The following is a 14,950-nucleotide window of genomic DNA, read 5'->3' on the forward strand; positions in this document are numbered from 1 at the left end:
TAGAACATTCTGTCTGTTTTCTACCCTTCTTGAAATGAAACTGCCCTCTGGCTCCTGTTGTTGAATAATAGTCTATTGTGCAATGTCCAAAACACATAAACAATTTACAATCCCTCAATTTCCTTGTGTTGGTTTGATTGCTCCTTGTTTCTATTAAAATATCTTTTGATAAGGGCCCTGCTGTGCAAAAGATAGTGAGTTAAACTCTATTTTCTTCAGTGCAGTCCAAAGTACCACTTGTTTATTTAAATCCTTTTATATGTCAGCAAAACTGGGACACCTATGCAACACCTTTTACATCCCAAATACCTTGTAAGCCCCAAATAAGTAAAACAGTTATATTAACCTATTTTTACTTATACTATTAATGTGGTTTCATAGAATTATGGAAGCACAATAATATGCGTTAAATATGCCAGGTGGAAAACATTGCACTGTCATTGGAGAACCAGACCTACAGGGGGGTATTCAATTGTTTTAAGTGACCAATCTACCGTCTAAAGTGACGGAAGATTGCGGGGTGATATTCAATTGTTCATTTTCATCACGCTTATCGCGCCCATTAGAGTTGGGTTTAGGCGCGCAAAGCACCTAAACTGACTAAACTGGGCGCAAACGTGAAAAGTTCCATTTGGGTGCCCAAACAGGTCTCTTTACGCATGCATTTCACCTCACCACCCACAGGGGTAGCAAGCTGAAATTATTTCATCGTGCCCGAATGGGCAGAAACAATTGAATAGCTGCCAGCAGGCGCGAATGGGTGCGGGGGGGGGGACATTTGACTCTCACTCAAAGGGGTATATTCAATTATCCCCGGTAATACAATTTCGGGTCCGAAAAATGGCCTTTTTTCTGACTTTTTTCCGATGTGTCACCAATTTTTCATTTACAGGCTATCCAGATGGATAGCCTGTAAGAAAAAAACACCTTCTCCCGAACACACACAGGTTCAGTGAAACCTGTGTGTTTTCGTGTGAAACAGCCCTGTTTTCGGATGAAAACGGGGCTGATTCCGGGGATTCTGGGGGATTCCGGGGATTCTGGGATACAAAATCCTTTCACGATCCTCACTGTAGTTCTCATATTTGGTGACTTACCTCTGCCATCTCTGTCCTGGATCCTGCATCCTTCTGCTCACTGGGATAAACAGCTTGCCAATACCATGAGTTTCTTGAGTCCTGAGTTCTCTACCTGGAAGGTAAGAGTTAACAAGGTCCACCTGTGGTGATTAATCTTCTGTGTGAATCTGAATTCAGCAATCTGAAGTTTAGACCTAAAAGCCAGCATCCTCTGTTCATTTGCAGAAGTTCAGGCTTCAGTGTTCTTTTGGCCTGCTAGGTCTCACTCCACATCAGAGCCTAGTCTAGAGTACTCACATGACAATGACTGTTCACCTGACCCAGAGCTGTCCAATCCCGTGGCAGCCTGAGACTCTCTGAATCACCTGACACTGTTCACCAATCACCAAGGACCAGGAAGTATAAGTCAGGAGACTTGAGTTGCAGACTCTGCCAGTTCCTTGTGTCACACACAGTTCTGTGTGAGCTTTTGTATTCTACAGTCTCATCTTAAAGTCACAGCCGCAGTATTCTCCAGTCTCATCTTAAAACCACAGCCGCAGTATTCTTCAGTCTCGTCTTAAAGCCACAGCCGCAGTGTTCTTCAGCCTTGTCTTAAAGTCACAGCCACAGTCATCGTTCTACTTTCAGTTGCGTTTCCAGTTATATCCGGTACCAACCCGGATTACAGTTGTGTTCCAGTATACCGGTACAACAACCCGGTTCACAGTGCGGTTCACAGTCTCACTGGTAACCAGCCCGGTTCTCAGTCTCACCAGTAACCAGTCCGGTTCTCAATCTTGCCAGTAACCAGCCCAGTTCTGCGCAACTCCATAGAACCTATTACATAGTAACCTTGAGTACACAAGCACCCACTCCTGTGACAGTTTATCCAGTTCAATATCACCAATACATTCAGCATCCTGCTATCAACACCAAGTCCCTGGTGATCCAGTGGTCAGGATACGGCTTCCTCTGCCGAGGCCCGGGTTCGATCCCCAGTCAGGGATTGCTCCTTCTTCTCACTGATTCCTACAGACCAGCCTAATATACACATAGTCCTCCAGTCACCCACGCAGACTTCACTAACACCGGGTTCACAAAAACCACAGTCATGACAAATCCTCGATAAGCCGGCACGTGTCGCGGCTTATCAGGGCTAATTAGCAAGTCCCCAGTGGGACAATTAGCCCTGGTAAATTACCGGGGCTAATTTGATATCCTTCAAAGTATAGAAACCCATTATTTATTCAATCTCATGAACTTATTTAACAATAGTTTTATTTAGAACAATCAAATATTATTTATGTGGGAAAGTTACTGACAAGTAGTAGAACGTTAAGGCATTTTGCATTGAATTTCCTAATCTAATGTATGAGTATGAGGAAACTGCAGCCAGATACTGTGAAGGATATACATGAATCTCTCGTGTGTAGAGTACATGGTTTATTATAATGTACATCATGGCCAAAACTATTTCCAATGAATTTACTATTATTACAAAATTGCTCAGGAAATATGTCATGTATTATGTCTAGCTGTAGTGACACTGGGGATCAGCTTAGTCAGTGGCACACCCGTTTGCTATGCATCAAATATGCAAATATGTATTGTGCTTTGTGCATGAAAAAAAAATCAAACAGCTCTGTCAGCATCCCAATATGACACTTGCACCTCTTTAATATTGGAGACATAGAATGGGGACGAGAAGGGGTGTATAGTTACAGACCAGGCACAGTAACAGCGTGTTCATGTTTGTGAGAAGTGAGGCAGACCTGTAAGGAGATGCAGATATGCCTATCAATAAAAGTATCACTTGTGAGTTCCTGAGGGCTTGGACAGAACCATAACTAGGCATTTTGATGCCCTGTGCCAGAAAGAGCACAGGTGACCCACCCCCTCCCCAATTTTGAATAGGGACAGTGCATGACCAAAAATAGTACCCCCCTAATTCAAATGACTCCATACAGTATTGCAACCTCATTTACATTACCTCACAGTATTGCCCCTTATTCACATTACACTGCACAGTAGTTTCCCTTATGTTAGGCCACACAGTTGTGCCCCTTGTTCATATTACACCACCCAATAATGACCCTTATTCACATTACACTGCATAGTATTGTCCCTTATTCGTGTTATGTCACACAGTAGTGCCCCTTATTCACATTATGCCACACAGTAGAGCCCCTTATTCACATTACACTATGCAGTAGCATCCCTTATTCGTGTTATGCAACATGCTAGTGCCCCTTATTCATGTTACATTACACAGTGGTACCCCTTATTCACATTATGCAACACAGTAGTATCCCTTTATCATGTTATGCCACATGGTAGTGCCCCTTATTCATGTTACATTACACAGTGGTACCCCTTATTCACTTTATGCCACACAGTAGTACCCCCTTATGCACATTACATCACACAGTAGATCTCCTTATTCACATTACACTATGTAATAGTGTCCCTTATTCATATTAGGCCACACAATAGTACCCCTTACACACATTATGCCACAAAGTACTGACCCTTACTAACAATAAAAATACTAGTTCTGCTGCTGGACATTAAAATGCAAATATTAACTTAAAGAACAACAAATGATTGTTCTTCAACAGTTGAATTCTAATGTTGTAATGGGACTGCCCCCACCCCCATAGAGTTAATCAGTGGCAGCACTCACCAGTCAGCCACTGCCTCACTGTCTGACACTGCCACTCTGCCACTGTCCTCCTCAATCAGCACTTTGGTAGAGACATTATAAAGTTTCTTCCTACACTGAGCAGGACCTGGAAGAAGGAGTACTGGAGTGAGCTCCAGATAGAGAGCTGACAGTGCTGAGAAGGAGCCAGGCACACCACTAGTAAAAACATTGCAGAGGGAGTCTAGCGGCCACCAGTGCGCAAAACATCACCCCCATAGAGGTGAGGAGCAGTGTAAGCCTTTTGTTATGGGAGGCACTCGATATACTGGCTGTCGGTATACAGACAACTATTCTCCCTCTTGGGGTGTCCACGACATCCCTGGTGGGAACATAAATAGCGTGGTGTGCTTAGCGCACCACCATGCCCGCAGCGTGGTGAGTGCAGCGAGCCCACAAGGGACTCTTTTGCACTCATCCTGCTGCCGGCATTCCGGCGGTCGGGATCCCAACGCTGGTATGCTGGGCACCGGGATCACGAGTGCCGGCCAAACATAGTACACCCTTTTATTATATAGGATATACCGCAAAATGGGGTCAAAACTCGAAATAACTGCTGTTTTCAGAGGTTTGACAGCATTCTCCATATTTATCAAGCTCTGGAAAGCTAAATTTTCTGAAGTGTGTACCCAATAGGCAATAACATCTACAGATGGCATTGCCTATGGAAGCCTATGGGATTCTTTCTGCATAAATGCCCAAGAGGGATCATATAGGATCCTTTCCAGTGTCCCCCGCAGCTTGCACGTGCACTAACTGATGGCTGTGCATGCGTCTTAGGACTCCAGGGTCATAAACCCAGAAGTCCTCATAGCATAATAAACAGCTCTTATTGGAAGAACTTCCCTTTGTGTAAATGATCACAAATCTTCATGTACAGTATACGACGTTGATAAATGCCACAATAGATGGCAGGCACTAAATGCCAGGTTGTATCTCATTCAAAATGCATTCTGCCTATGATATTAGATTTATTTTGTTACTTTCTTTCATTCACAAGGAGTAGGACAATACTAGCTGTATTCAAAAAAAGGGTTTTTCATGAAATAATTTTTTTTTCACTTTCAAAGCAAACATTAAAAACTTTGACTTTTGTTTATGAACTGGTTTGGTGCAAGTGTATCCAATATATGCCTGATGTAAGCCTTGTATGGATGTTCTGGTACTGGATTCATATTTAGATGCTTCCGGCTTAGAATACAGTGTCTGCGGTTTCATATTTAGTTGCTTCCGGCTTAGAATACAGTATCTGCACAAGTATATTATTTTTTTGTGTGCGTTTGATTCAACCTTTTTTTAAACGTTTATGCATCCAGTTCGAAATCATCCCCCCTGTTTGCATAAATATATATAAAAGTACTGTATAAACAGGTTTAGTAGTTCCATTTTGTTTCTGTGTATGGGATATGGTAATCACATACACAATGTGACCTGTGACACAGATTCTACCTGTGGATATCTGAAGATTCATGACAGTAAATTATATCATTTGTTGTTGTTGTTTTTTTTTAAACTAAAACCACAAATGTCAATCTTTTATATCCACACTTCATACAGTGACTGTGAATTACAAACTCATGAGACATCCCTAAGCACTGGGAACAGAAACAGTTATGCACTCTGAAGCAATATAAGTTGAAGCATGTCACTAAAGGCAGAAAGGCATAGATAACACTAGCCATTATTTATCTGGGGAGAGGGGTAGACTGATTTAGAAGCTGAAAGAGATAAGGGACTTATCTCTACCTAGTCATTCTTCCTTTAGGACCAATATTAATGGAAGAGATTACAACATCTCCTAATAGAGGTAAAGTATTACCTGTACAGGAGTGGCGTGAAATGCTTGGATGGACATATGGGGGAGCGGATTATCTCTTTGGTGTTGATAGTCAGTAAGACATGGGCATGATAGGGGCACTGGGATGGCAATTTATTGGTATGAGGGGGGCTCTAGTCTGGCAATATAAGGGTATGAAGACTGGCTCTTGGGTGACAATACAAAAGTTTTTAAGGGCAAGTTGGGGCTTTGGGCTGGCAATATAAACACATGAGTGGGCACTGGGATGACTTTATAAGGGCATGAGGGCTTTTTGGCTGGTAATTTGAGGGGGTTGAGGAGGCTCTGGGGATTGAGGCACATAAAGGGACATGTCATCTCTACATCTGAGGGGGCTCTGACCATAAAAAGGGGCATGACCGAGGGCACTCTATGGCCGGCATACAAAAAAGGGGCATTATTATCAATTGGGGCATTATGGTGTGGCATAATATAATTTGGATTATTTTAGTGTAGTATATTATTATTTGGGGGCACTACTGTGTGGCATACTATGAATTGGAGTCTCTGTTTTGTGGTATACTGTATTGCGCATTTCTTCACAGAAAGCAAACTGAATTCTGAAATTGTGAAAAATATGTTCATTTCAAGATATTTTGATTTGTTTGCGATTCTTAGAATAAGATTAATCCAGCAAAGAACCCTTATCATTTTGCATCCTCCATCCACAGTCATTTTCTTAATATGGCACTCCAAAATAAGTTTGGATGCCCCTGGTCTAAAGGAACTTTTTCCATGGTCAATCTGAGCTCAGTCGCTCCCAGACAACTTACACAATAAAATAATGGTACAGAAGAGGACTGCTTGAAGCATAAGGAGTATTGTAAGTAAAAGAATGAGTGGTAGGGGGCACAAAAAACATAAAAATGTTATAGTGGGGTTGGGGGGTGATGAGCATTAAAAAAATAATTATTGGAAAATAGATATATTAAGTTCCTTATGTGCCAGACCACCCCTACATGACCCTTATGTGCCATCAAACCTCTCCACATGCCCCTTATGTCCCATAAGAACCCCTCCACATGTCCATTATGTGTGCATTCAGCCTCTACCATACATTATGTGACTTTATAAGCAGCTTTCCTTGAATAACATCCCCTGGCTAGTAATATTTTTCTTAACTTTTTTTTTCCATTTGCTATTCATGTCACAAACTATTACCTTTAGTAACCGAGCCCGAAGTGTGGCGAGCAAAGCGAGGACCCGAATTTGAACAAATTTGGGAAAAAAATGTTTAAAAACACAAAATATTTTATTTTGTTCTGTCCTTTTGATGGGCTGGTAACTACTTTTTCTATAATTTAACTGATCCATAATGTCCTGTTTGATTGGAATTACTGTACAAATGCATTACAAGCAGCATATAAGATGACACAGAACTTATTCTACGCGCTGTTGCATATACTCTATCTATCTATCTATCTATCTATCTATCTATCTATCTATCTATCTATCTATCTATATTTGTGTAATTTGGCACTCTAGATAAAGGAGTCAAAGCCGGGGTGCCTTCCTTATTAAAGTATAGACAATCTCTCTCCTTTATGGACCTAGATAGCCCCTGCAGAAACGAATAGGCGGCACTCCACAGAATAAGTGTATTAAATATACAAAATTACAAAGCCATAATCTGACATTTGTAGGCCCTTAGGGTCCTTTTTATCAGGGCGTGTCTACAAATGGAGAACAGCTTTGCAAGGTTATGTTCAGTAGCATGAGGGCGTATTGTGGGTGAGTAGGCAGACTTGTGGGCTATTCAGAATTGTGCATAGGCAAAGATGTGTCTAATTTGTATCTTCTCCGCCAAGGATAGGGGAGCCGGTCTCTAGGTCGACAAGACTTAGGTCGACAGTGTCTAGGTCAACCACTATTGTTCAACAGTAAGTAGGTCGACATGGTTTCTAGGTCGACAGGGACTCTAGGTTGATATGTACTAGGTTGACATGACAAAAGGTCAACATGAGTTTTTCACATTTAGAAAAAAAAATTTGAACTTTATCATACTTTACGATCTATGTGGACTACAATTGGGAACAGTAACCTGTGCCGAGCGCAGTGAGGCACTATGCCCGAAAAAAGCATGGCGAGCATGGCCTAAGTCTATTCTATCTATATACCACACCCCAAGGATAGGACTGGTGCAACTGAGAGATTATGGCTACAGTGCTCTCACAAGTGGATGGACAGGGTCAGTGCCGCCAACTCTGTATAACGGCTGAAATCCACACTTATTTCTAAGAACACATTGCAGCCGCGTCTGTGAATCAGCCCCATAATCTACATATATGAAATGCATTAACAGGCTGATTGCTTTCTCCAATGTCTATGAAGTTGCTACTTCAGCCCATATTTCAGCAGACCTTTCCTTAACAAAACTCTTGCTGCTGTCCATGTTATATTCCCCAGCATGCTCTTCAGTTATTACAGCTGGTCTCCTGTAGAATGGTTTTGATGATTTGCCTGCTTTCGTAGTTCAGTAAAAACATAAGGACCATTTCTTCGGATTAAAGGTAAATCAACAGCAGACAATCATTTGAAGGCCAGGCACACATACTCCATATGCAGGAAATTCTGCTGGATATTTATAGCTGAAATGTAGTTTCTTAAACCATTGTGGATTCCTTCTAATCATGGGAAAGGATGTCTATTGAGTTAAAACAAGATAATGAAACCTGTGGCCTTGAGCTGTTGTGGAACTAGAAGTCTCAGTGTACCCTGTCTTGCAAAGAACAGTGTCATACATACGTACAGCACCACTTGTCATACATCTATCAGAGGTGGTGACAAATGGGAATAAGATGTTAATTTGTAATAAAACAGGATAGACACAATGCTTCCAAGTGACGGATGATACAGAGGCAGAACTCTGGGAGGCAACGGAGTCATCTGCCGCCGGGCTCCTGCTCTGAGTTTTGGTTTTGGATCTGGATGATTTTTGAAAAAACATAAAAACAGCTAAAATCACAGAATTTGGGGGTAATTTTGATCCTACAGTATTATTGACCTCAATAACATTAATTTCCACTCATTTCCAGTCTATTCTGAACACCTCACACCTCACAATATTGTTTTTAGGCCAAAAGGCTGTACCGAGGTGGCTGTATGACTAAGCTAAGCGACACAAGTGTGCAGCACAAACACCTGGCCCATCTAGGGTTGGCACTGCAGTTGCAGACAGGATGGCTCTTAAAAAACTAGTCCCCAAACAGCACATCATGCAAAGAAGTAAAAGAGGTGCAATGAGGTAGCTGTATGACCAAGCTAAGCGACATAAGTGTGCGGCACAAACACCTGGCACATCTAGGAGTGGCACTGCAATTGCAGACAGGATGGCACTTAAAAAAACTAGGCCCAAAACAGCACATCATGCAAAGAAGTAAAAGAGGTGCAATGAGGTAGCTGTATGACTAAGCTAAGCAGCACAAGTGTGCGGCACAAACACCTTGCCCATCTAGGAGTGGCAATGCAGTTGCAGACAGGAACAGGATGGCACTTAAAAAAACTAGGCCCCAAACAGCACATCATACATAGAAGAAAAAGAGGTGCAATGGGGGCTGTATGACTAAGCTAAGCGACACAAGTGTGCGGCACAAACAACATGGGATGTGCTGGAATTTGCCCAGATGTAAAATACGCACAATATTGGTGGCACAGGAGAGGGTACCCCTAAACCACACACACACACACACACACACACACACACACACACACACACACACACACACACACACACACACACACACACACACACAGCAAAGCCTTTAAAATTTATTTGGATAATAATAACCCTAAACCTCCTAATGACTGATGAGTGCCTCCATTCTAACAGTAAAAACATCCTATACCCTTATACTAAGAATAAAGACATGGAAACTTGAATTTGGCAGAAAATTGTTAGCTATTTATTGTAACCCTAACCAACTAGAAAAAACCTGTAAAAGAAAATATTAAATTAGCATATAATATTAACTGAATATGGTGGCAGAAAAAAGAATGGCTAAAAACCCACTGAATATAACCTCAAATACATTAAAACTAAAACAATCCTAATCTACCACAAAAACCTTACATAGGTATCCAACTCAGACCTCCACGCTGACTACCCACCCTGATGGGTGATGACGCTGCCCCCTGTCGGGTGATCTTGTGGCCTTAAAAGTCAATGGAGGTGAGTGAACCTAAATCACACCAACACCGTAAAAACTGTGACTAACAAACCAAACCAGAACCTGCCGTTCTTTTCCACCAAACAAATAGCCAAGAGAAAACCACTACTAACAACCTAAAGCCACAAAACTCCGTGCCTAATCAAACTAAAATGGGGTGGGAGGGCGGGAAGGCAAACTAAAAGAGACCCCCAATGCCCTATGCATCTCCTATATATACTGATCCCTCCCCTAACTATAATTGGCTGTAGCCTGTCATGCCAGTCTGGTCCACACCCATCACAGGAGGTTTAACTCTCTCCATTCCCATGCCTGTCATTCTGTTCTCCTTTTATTTGGAGCTATTATAATAATATGCAGCACAGGCGAGCATACCCCTACACCACACAGGGCAAACCCTGTAAAAAATATTTGGATAATAATATAAGGAATGTATATAACCCTTTTATTTGGAGTAAATAATATAGAGCACAGGACACCACCACTGGACTTATGGCAGCACAAGACAGCACCACTGGACTGGACTTATACGGCAGTACCCCTGGACTTATATGGCAGTGTGAGACAGGATGGCACTTTAAAAACTAGTCCCCAAACAGCACATCATGCAAAGAAGTAAAAAAGGTACAATGAGGTAGCAGTATAACTAAGCTAAGCGACACAAGTCTGCAGCACAAACACCTGGCCCATCTAGGGTTGGCACTGCAGTCCCACTGCACTAATGGCGGATACCGAACGCACGTCTAACATGCTTGTTATGGCCTCAGTAATTCGCTTTGCAACAGGGTGACTGCTGTCATATTTCATATTCCTCGCAAAGGACTGTTGGACAGTCATTTGCTTAGTTGAAGTAGTACAAGTAGTCTTCCGACATCCCCTCTGGGTAGACTCCCAGCAGCAACAACAGCAGCAGCAGCAGCAGTAGAAGGAAGTGGTTTTTGATCTTTCCCTATTTTATCCTCCAAATTTTTGTTCTCCATTATTTTTCTGGAGTTATATAACAAAATTAAGCAAAGGAGAGCGTACCTCTACACAACACAGGGCAAACCCTGTAAAAATGATTTGGATTAAATATTAATAACCCCTTTATTTGGAGTAAATAATATACAGCACAGGACAGCACCACTGAATTTATATGGTAGCACCACTGGACTGGACTTATACGGCAGTACCACTGGACTGGATTTATACGGCAGTACCACTGGACATATACGGCGGGATCACTGGACTGGATTTATACGCCAGTACCACGGGATTTAAACGGCAGTATCACTGGACATATACGGCAGTATTCCTGGATTTATATGGCAGTACCACTGGACATATATACGGCAGTATCACTGGACTGGATTTATACACCAGTACCACTGGATTTATACGGCAGTACCACTGGACACATATGGCAATATCTCTGGAATTATATGGCAGTACCACTGGACATATACGGCAGTTTCACTGGACTGGATTTATCACTGGAATTATACAGCAGTATCACTAGAATTATACGGCAGTACCACTGGATTTATACGGCAGTACCACTGGACTGAAATTATATGGCAGCTTCACTGGATTTGTATGCCAGTACCACTAGAATTATATGGGAGTATCACTGGAATTATACGGCAATGTTACTGGAATTATACAGCAGTACCACTGGATTTATACACCAGTATCACTGGACTGTATTTATACAGTAGGATCGCTGGATTTATACACCAGTACCACTGGAATTATACGGCAGTATCACTGGAATTATACGGCAGTACCACTGGACTTATATGGCAGTACCAATGGACTGGATTTATACAGCAGTATCACTGGATTTATACACTAGTACCACTGGAATTATACGGCAGTATTATTGGATTTATACGGCAGTGTCAATGGAATTATATGGCAGTACCACTGGACTGGATTTATACGGCAGTATCACTGGATTTATAAGGCAGTACCACTGGAATTATACAGCAGTAATACTGGATTTATACGGCAGAACCACTGGACTTATATGTCAGTACCACTGGACTGGATTTATATGCCAGTACCACAGGATTTATACGGCAGTATCACTGGACATATATGGCAGTATCCCTGGATTTAAACGGCAGTACCACTAAATATATATACGGCAGTATCACTGGACTGGATTTATATGCCAGTACCACTGGATTTATACAGCAGTACCGCTGGACTTATATGGCAATATCTCTGTAATTATATGGCAGTACCACTTGACATATATGGCAGTATCACTGGACTGGATTTATACGTCAGTACCATTGGATTTATATGGCAGTATCACTAGAATTATACGGCAGTACCACTGGACTTATACGGCAGTACCACTGGACTGGATTTATACGGCAGGATCACTGGATTTATATGCCAGTACCACTGGAATTATACAGCAGTACCACTGGAGTTATACGGCAGTTTGTCACTGGGCTGGATTTATACGGCAGGAACACTGGATTTATTCGCCAGTACCACTGGAATTATACTGCAGTATCACTGAAATTTTACGGCATTACCACTGGACTTATATGGCAGTACCAATTATGGACTTGATTTATACGCAAGTACCACTGAATTTATACACTAGTACCACTGGATTTATATGGTAGTATCACTGGAATTATATGGCAGTATCACTGGAATTATACGGCAGTACCACTGGATTTATATGGCAGTACCACTGTACTGGATTTATACGCCAGTCTCACTGAACTTATACGCCAGTAACACTAGAATTCTATGGCTGTATCACTGGACTTATATGGCAGTACCACTGAACTTATATGGCTGTACCACTGGACTGGATTATTATGGCAGTATCACTGGACTTATACGCCAATACCAATGGCATTATACGGCAGTATCACTGGAATTATACGGCAGTATCACTGGAATTATACGGCAGTACCACTGTACTGGATTTATATGGCAGTATCATCTGGATTTATACACCAGTACCACTGGCATTATACGCCAGTATCACTGGAAATATACGGCAGTATCACTGGAATTATACGGCAGTACAACTGGACTGGATTTATACGTCAGTATCACTGGATTTATACGCCAGTACCACTGGAATTACATGGCAGTATCACTGTAATTATGCGGCAGTGCCACTGGACTGGATTTATACAGCAGTATCACTGGATTTAAATGCCAGTACCACTGGAATTATATGGCAGTATCACTGGAAATATACGGCAGTATCACTGGATTTATACAGCTTCAGGTCCACACCCCAAAATAGGCCCGCTACATCTGCAGTAACATACCTCCAACAATTTACACATAAAAATCAGTACAAATTCGAAAAGGGGGCGTGACCATGGGTAATATACTTTCAATGGAAGTTTGGAGAGCCAAAAATCAGTACAGACCATAAAAAAGGTACTGTACCTGCCAAAAAGGTACAGCTAGAGGATATGCAACTGCATGTGCAGCAAGTCTCTGCGCTGTAGATAGGAAAAAAATCCTTTTACTGCAGCATCCTATGTCCTGCTGCCAGTCCACCTGCCCCCTTCAGCATCAACAATCCCCACTCCCTAGCCATGGCACAGGTTGAACAAAAGCTGCTGTGGCCACCGGCATAGATGTGTATGAAAGCGGCGCAGCGAAAGGCTTTCATAGCCCTCCCTGCGCTGCATACTCTCTGAGCCCCGGAGCCTCCTAAGCGCGTGATGTCACAGAAGTGCCTCACCGCCACAGCCATGCCCAGATCCCCAGAGGCCCTGACGCCCTGACTCCGCAACACAGCACTTGGGCTGCCGGCCTGGAAGCCCCGAGGAGGCTAATGTAATGGATAGAGTGGGTGATATCGTGGAGGGTAATGTCTGGATGCTGAAACCGTGTAAAAGGTGACAGTGCTGTGCAGTGCAGTGGGTGTGCAGTGTCACTGACACTGCACAGCACTCTCACTTTTTACATTGATTCAGCGAGTCAGTCAGTTCTGCCAGCCAGTCACTGTTGTTAGCACCGGTGTCCCAACGCGCCGCATTACAGGGAAGTAGATGCACTAAATAAACTACACCTCCCAGCAGCCTTTAGCGCTGAAGCATTCCGGCGCTAAGGCCAGCTGGGAGCTGTAGTTTATTGAGTGCATCTTCTTCCCTGTTATGCGGCGCGTTGGGACACTGGCGCTAACAATAGTGACTGGCTGCTTGGCTGCTGTGCGTGTCTCCGGGAGAGCCACTGCCAAAAGGGAGGACAGCAGCTTAGCTGCTTCCAGGAGGAGAAGCAGGAGAAGCATTACCCGCCCCTCCCCCACTCGCAGTAACTCCAGGCCCCATCCGTGGCACCCCGACACCCCCCCTCCAGCACCCGCAGTGGCTCTGGACCCCCTTCCCCACCCGTGGCACCCCAGCACTCGGCCCTCCCCCACCCGCCGCACTACACCCACCCCTCCCCCACCCGTGGCACCCCCGCAACTGCTCCTCCCCTACCTGCGGTGGCTCCGGACCACCACCCACGGCACCACCACACCAGCCACTCCCCCACCTTTGGCACCCCACAACCGCTCCTTCCCCACCCACGGCACTCCCGGACCCTGTCTGCGTCTCACCCGCACCTGCCACTTCCCCAACCACAGCACCTACTAGGTGATTCATCAGGCCCTGTGTGCACTGTTCACGCCGTTGCAAGGGGCTTCGACCCCTTTACCATCGCACGCCCTTTGTCCGTGTAATATTTAACCACTCACACAATTATGAATGGAGGTAATTTCTTAATATAATACATATATTGCATGCCACAAGGGCGTGCAAGGGTTAAGGGGGCGTAGCCCCGTACGACTGTGTGAAGAGCGCCCGTAGGGCGCGATGAACCACCTAGTGTATATATATATATATATATACGAATACATATTACAAGCAAAATAATACCTCACACACATTATTTGTCAATTTCAGACATACAATTTCTATCTATCTATCTATCTATCTATCTATCTATCTATCTATCTATCTATCTATCTATCTATCTATCTATCTATCTATCTATATCCCCAATGGTCGCAATGTTCATCCAGGACTGCGATTAGATCGCAGTAATGCTATCGCAAATGCAGGAAAAAGGTGCTATGCATTGCTGAGGTTTGGATTTGCAAAGTTTTGCAATTGCACTCCATGCTGAATCAGGACCAATGTAAAGATGACACATTGTTTTGAAGAAT

The 14,950-nt window shown here is 43.2% G+C and overlaps 1 protein-coding gene across 4 annotated transcripts in view; it reads right to left on the reverse strand.

Moving 5' to 3' along the window:
• The window catches only part of TENM1 (teneurin transmembrane protein 1), a 1,080,468-nt gene that overhangs the window by 137,702 nt on the left and 927,816 nt on the right, over window positions 1-14,950 (reverse strand). The gene's annotated exons all lie outside the window — the stretch shown is intronic.

The sequence above is a fragment of the Pseudophryne corroboree genome, chromosome 8 (genome assembly GCF_028390025.1).
Source record: "Pseudophryne corroboree isolate aPseCor3 chromosome 8, aPseCor3.hap2, whole genome shotgun sequence".
NCBI lineage: Eukaryota > Metazoa > Chordata > Amphibia > Anura > Myobatrachidae > Pseudophryne > Pseudophryne corroboree.